Source organism: Telmatherina bonti (genome assembly GCF_933228915.1).
Source record: "Telmatherina bonti genome assembly, chromosome: 8".
Taxonomy (NCBI): domain Eukaryota; kingdom Metazoa; phylum Chordata; class Actinopteri; order Atheriniformes; family Telmatherinidae; genus Telmatherina; species Telmatherina bonti.
This window is the reverse complement of record NC_136626.1, coordinates 2,620,966-2,627,609: the sequence shown is the minus strand read 5'-3', so window position 1 is coordinate 2,627,609 and position 6,644 is coordinate 2,620,966.

Here is a 6,644-nt window from a genome sequence, read left to right as displayed (position 1 = left end):
CTAGTTTACTCATTGCTATGACTAGTTTACTCATATTGCAACTAGTTTACTTGTTGCTACGACTAGTTTTAGTCATTGTACGACTAGTTTACTTATTGCTAGGACTAGTTTTAGTCATTGTACGACTATTTTACTTATTACTACGACTAGTTTTAGTCATTGTACGACTAGTTTACTTATTGCTACGACTAGTTTTAGTCATTGTACGACTAGTTTACTTATTGCTACAACTAGTTTTAGTCATTGAACGACTAGTTTACTTATTGCTACGACTAGTTTTAGTCATTGTACGACTAGTTTACTCATTGCTACGACTAGTTTATTCATCATGCAACTAGTTTACTTATTGCTTCGACTAGTTTTAGTCATTTTTTGACTAGTTTACTTATTGCTACAACTAGTTTTAGTCATTGTACGACTAGTTTACTTATTGCTACGACTAGTTTTAGTCATTGTACAACTAGTTTACTTATTGCTACGACTAGTTTTAGTCATTGTACGACTAGTTTACTTATTGCTACAACTAGTTTTAGTCATTGTACGACTAGTTTACTTATTGCTACGACTAGTTTTAGTCATTGTACGACTAGTTTACTTATTGCTACGACTAGTTTTAGTCATTGTACGACTAGTTTACTTATTGCTACGACTAGTTTTAGTCATTGTACGACTAGTTTACTTATTGCTACGACTAGTTTTAGTCATTGTACGACTAGTTTACTTATTGCTACGACTAGTTTTAGTCATTGTATGACTAGTTTACTTATTGCTACGACTAGTTTTAGTCATTGTACGACTAGTTTACTTATTGCTACAACTAGTTTTAGTCATTGAACGACTAGTTTACTTATTGCTATGACTAGTTTTAGTCATTGTACGACTAGTTTACTCATTGCTACGACTAGTTTACTCATCATGCAACTAGTTTACTTATTGCTACGACTAGTTTTAGTCATTTTACGACTAGTTTACTTATTGCTACAACTAGTTTTAGTCATTGTACGACTAGTTTACTTATTGCTACAACTAGTTTTAGTCATTGTACGACTAGTTTACTTATTGCTACGACTAGTTTTAGTCATTGTACGACTAGTTTACTTATTACTACGACTAGTTTTAGTCATTGTACGACTAGTTTACTTATTGCTACGACTAGTTTTAGTCATTGTACGACTAGTTTACTTATTGCTACAACTAGTTTTAGTCATTGAACGACTAGTTTACTTATTACTACGACTAGTTTTAGTCATTGTACGACTAGTTTACTTATTGCTACGACTAGTTTTAGTCATTGTACGACTAGTTTACTTATTGCTACAACTAGTTTTAGTCATTGAACGACTAGTTTACTTATTGCTACGACTAGTTTTAGTCATTGTACGACTAGTTTACTCATTGCTACGACTAGTTATAGTCATTGTACGACTAGTTTACTTATTGCTACGACTAGTTTTAGTCATTGTACGACTAGTTTACTTATTGCTACGACTAGTTTTAGTCATTGTACCACTAGTTTACTCATTGCTACGACTAGTTTTAGTCATTGTACGACTAGTTTACTTATTGCTACGACTAGTTTTAGTAATTTTACGACTAGTTTACTCATTGCTACGACTAGTTTTAGTCATTGTACGACTAGTTTACTCATTGCTACGACTAGTTTTAGTCATTGTACGACTAGTTTTCTCATTGCTACGACTAGTTTTAGTCATTGTACGACTCGTTTACTCATTGCTACGACTAGTTTGTCATTGTACGACTAGTTTACTCATTTCTACGACTAGTTTTAGTAATTTTACGACTAGTTTATTCATTGCTACGACTAGTTTTAGTCATTGTACGATTAGTTTACTTATTGCTAAGACTAGTTTTAGTCATTGTACGACTAGGTTACTTATTGCTACTAGTTTTAGTCATTGTGCGACTAGTTTACTCATTGCTACTAGTTTTAGTCATTGTACGACTAGTTTACTCATTGCTACGACTGGTTTTAGTCATTGTACGACTAGTTTACTTATTGCTAAGACTAGTTTTAGTCATTGTACGACTAGTTTACTCATTGCTACGACTAGTTTTAGTCATTGTATGACTAGTTTACTCATTGCTACGACTAGTTATAGTCATTTTACGACTAGTTTACTTATTGCTACAACTAGTTTTAGTCATTGTACGACTAGTTTACTTATTGCTCTAACTAGTTTTAGTCATTGTACGACTAGTTTACTTATTGCTACGACTAGTTTTAGTCATTGTACGACTAGTTTACTTATTGCTACGACTAGTTTTAGTCATTGTACGACTAGTTTACTTATTGCTACGACTAGTTTTAGTCATTGTACGACTAGTTTACTTATTGCTACGACTAGTTTTAGTCATTTTACGACTAGTTTATTCATTGCTACGACTAGTTTTAGTCATTTTACGACTAGTTTACTTATTGCTAAGACTAGTTTTAGTCATTGTACGACTAGTTTACTCATTGCTACGACTAGTTTTAGTCATTGTACGACTAGTTTACTTATTGCTAAGACTAGTTTTAGTCATTGTACGACTAGTTTACTTATTGCTACGACTAGTTTTAGTCATTGTACGACTAGTTTTCTCATTGCTATGAGTAGTTTTAGTCATTGTACGACTAGCTTACTCATTGCTACGACTAGTTTTAGTCATTGTACGACTAGTTTACTCATTGCTACTAGTTTTAGTCATTGTACGACTAGTTTACTCATTGCTACGACTGGTTTTAGTCATTGTACGACCTGTTTACTCATTGCTACGACTAGTTTCAGTCATTGTACGACCTGTTAACTCATTGCTACGACTAGTTTTAGTCATTGTACGACCAGTTTACTCATTGCTACGACTAGTTTTAGTCATTGTACGACTAGTTTACTCATTGCTACGACTAGTTTTAGTCATTGTACGACTAGTTTACTCATTTCTACGACTAGTTTTAGTCATTGTACGACTAGTTTACTTATTGCTACGACTAGTTTTAGTCATTGTACGACTAGTTTACTTATTGCTACGACTAGTTTTAGTCATTGTACGACTAGTTTACTTATTACTACGACTAGTTTTAGTCATTGTATGACTAGTTTACTTATTTCTACGACTAGTTTTAGTCATTGTACGACTAGTTTACTTATTGCTACAACTAGTTTTAGTCATTGAACGACTAGTTTACTTATTGCTATGACTAGTTTTAGTCATTGTACGACTAGTTTACTCATTGCTACGACTAGTTTACTCATCATGCAACTAGTTTACTTATTGCTACGACTAGTTTTAGTCATTTTACGACTAGTTTACTTATTGCTACAACTAGTTTTAGTCATTGTACGACTAGTTTACTTATTGCTACAACTAGTTTTAGTCATTGTACGACTAGTTTACTTATTGCTACGACTAGTTTTAGTCATTGTACGACTAGTTTACTTATTGCTACAACTAGTTTTAGTCATTGAACGACTAGTTTACTTATTACTACGACTAGTTTTAGTCATTGTACGACTAGTTTACTTATTGCTACGACTAGTTTTAGTCATTGTACGACTAGTTTACTCATTGCTACGACTAGTTTTAGTCATTGTACGACTAGTTTACTCATTTCTACGACTAGTTTTAGTCATTGTACGACTTGTTTACTGATTGCTACGACTAGTTTTAGTCATTGTACGACTAGTTTACTTATTGCTACGACTGCTTATAGTCATTGTACGACTAGTTTACTTATTGCTACGACTAGTTTTAGTCATTGTACGACTAGTTTACTCATTGCTACGACTAGTTTTAGTCAATGTACGACTAGTTTACTTATTGCTACGACTAGTTTTAGTCATTGTACGACCTGTTTACTAATTGCTACGACTGGTTTTAGTCATTGTACTACTAGTTTTCTCATTGCTACGACTAGTTTTAGTCATTGTACGACTAGTTTACTCATTGCTACGACTAGTTTTAGTCATTGTACGACTAGTTTACTTATTGCTACGACTAGTTTTAGTCATTGTACGACTAGTTTACTCATTGCTATGACTAGTTTACTCATATTGCAACTAGTTTACTTGTTGCTACGACTAGTTTTAGTCATTGTACGACTAGTTTACTTATTGCTACGACTAGTTTTAGTCATGGTACGACTAGTTTACTTATTGCTACAACTAGTTTTAGTCATTGTACGACTAGTTTACTTATTGCTAGGACTAGTTTTAGTCATTGTACGACTATTTTACTTATTACTACGACTAGTTTTAGTCATTGTACGACTAGTTTACTTATTGCTACGACTAGTTTTAGTCATTGTACGACTAGTTTACTTATTGCTACAACTAGTTTTAGTCATTGAACGACTAGTTTACTTATTGCTACGACTAGTTTTAGTCATTGTACGACTAGTTTACTCATTGCTACGACTAGTTTTAGTCATTTTTTGACTAGTTTACTTATTGCTACAACTAGTTTTAGTCATTGTACGACTAGTTTACTTATTGCTACGACTAGTTTTAGTCATTGTACAACTAGTTTACTTATTGCTACGACTAGTTTTAGTCATTGTACGACTAGTTTACTTATTGCTACAACTAGTTTTAGTCATTGTACGACTAGTTTACTTATTGCTACGACTAGTTTTAGTCATTGTACGACTAGTTTACTTATTGCTACGACTAGTTTTAGTCATTGTACGACTAGTTTACTTATTGCTACGACTAGTTTTAGTCATTGTACGACTAGTTTACTTATTGCTACGACTAGTTTTAGTCATTGTACGACTAGTTTACTTATTACTACGACTAGTTTTAGTCATTGTATGACTAGTTTACTTATTGCTACGACTAGTTTTAGTCATTGTACGACTAGTTTACTTATTGCTACAACTAGTTTTAGTCATTGAACGACTAGTTTACTTATTGCTATGACTAGTTTTAGTCATTGTACGACTAGTTTACTTATTGCTACGACTAGTTTTAGTCATTTTACGACTAGTTTATTCATTGCTACGACTAGTTTACTTATTGCTAAGACTAGTTTTAGTCATTGTACGACTAGTTTACTCATTGCTACGACTAGTTTTAGTCATTGTACGACTAGTTTACTTATTGCTAAGACTAGTTTTAGTCATTGTACGACTAGTTTACTTATTGCTACGACTAGTTTTAGTCATTGTACGACTAGTTTTCTCATTGCTATGAGTAGTTTTAGTCATTGTACGACTAGCTTACTCATTGCTACGACTAGTTTTAGTCATTGTACGACTAGTTTACTCATTGCTACTAGTTTTAGTCATTGTACGACTAGTTTACTCATTGCTACGACTGGTTTTAGTCATTGTACGACCTGTTTACTCATTGCTACGACTAGTTTTAGTCATTGTACGACCTGTTAACTCATTGCTACGACTAGTTTTAGTCATTGTACGACCAGTTTACTCATTGCTACGACTAGTTTTAGTCATTGTACGACTAGTTTACTCATTTCTACGACTAGTTTTAGTCATTGTACGACTTGTTTACTGATTGCTACGACTAGTTTTAGTCATTGTACGACTAGTTTACTTATTGCTACGACTGCTTATAGTCATTGTACGACTAGTTTACTTATTGCTACGACTAGTTTTAGTCATTGTACGACTAGTTTACTCATTGCTACGACTAGTTTTAGTCAATGTACGACTAGTTTACTTATTGCTACGACTAGTTTTAGTCATTGTACGACCTGTTTACTAATTGCTACGACTGGTTTTAGTCATTGTACTACTAGTTTTCTCATTGCTACGACTAGTTTTAGTCATTGTACGACTAGTTTACTCATTGCTACGACTAGTTTTAGTCATTGTACGACTAGTTTACTTATTGCTACGACTAGTTTTAGTCATTGTACGACTAGTTTACTCATTGCTATGACTAGTTTACTCATATTGCAACTAGTTTACTTGTTGCTACGACTAGTTTTAGTCATTGTACGACTAGTTTACTTATTGCTACGACTAGTTTTAGTCATGGTACGACTAGTTTACTTATTGCTACAACTAGTTTTAGTCATTGTACGACTAGTTTACTTATTGCTAGGACTAGTTTTAGTCATTGTACGACTATTTTACTTATTACTACGACTAGTTTTAGTCATTGTACGACTAGTTTACTTATTGCTACGACTAGTTTTAGTCATTGAACGACTAGTTTACTTATTGCTATGACTAGTTTTAGTCATTGTACGACTAGTTTACTTATTGCTACAACTAGTTTTAGTCATTGAACGACTAGTTTACTTATTGCTATGACTAGTTTTAGTCATTGTACGACTAGTTTACTTATTGCTACGACTAGTTTTAGTCATTTTACGACTAGTTTATTCATTGCTACGACTAGTTTACTTATTGCTAAGACTAGTTTTAGTCATTGTACGACTAGTTTACTCATTGCTACGACTAGTTTTAGTCATTGTACGACTAGTTTACTTATTGCTAAGACTAGTTTTAGTCATTGTACGACTAGTTTACTTATTGCTACGACTAGTTTTAGTCATTGTACGACTAGTTTTCTCATTGCTATGAGTAGTTTTAGTCATTGTACGACTAGCTTACTCATTGCTACGACTAGTTTTAGTCATTGTACGACTAGTTTACTCATTGCTACTAGTTTTAG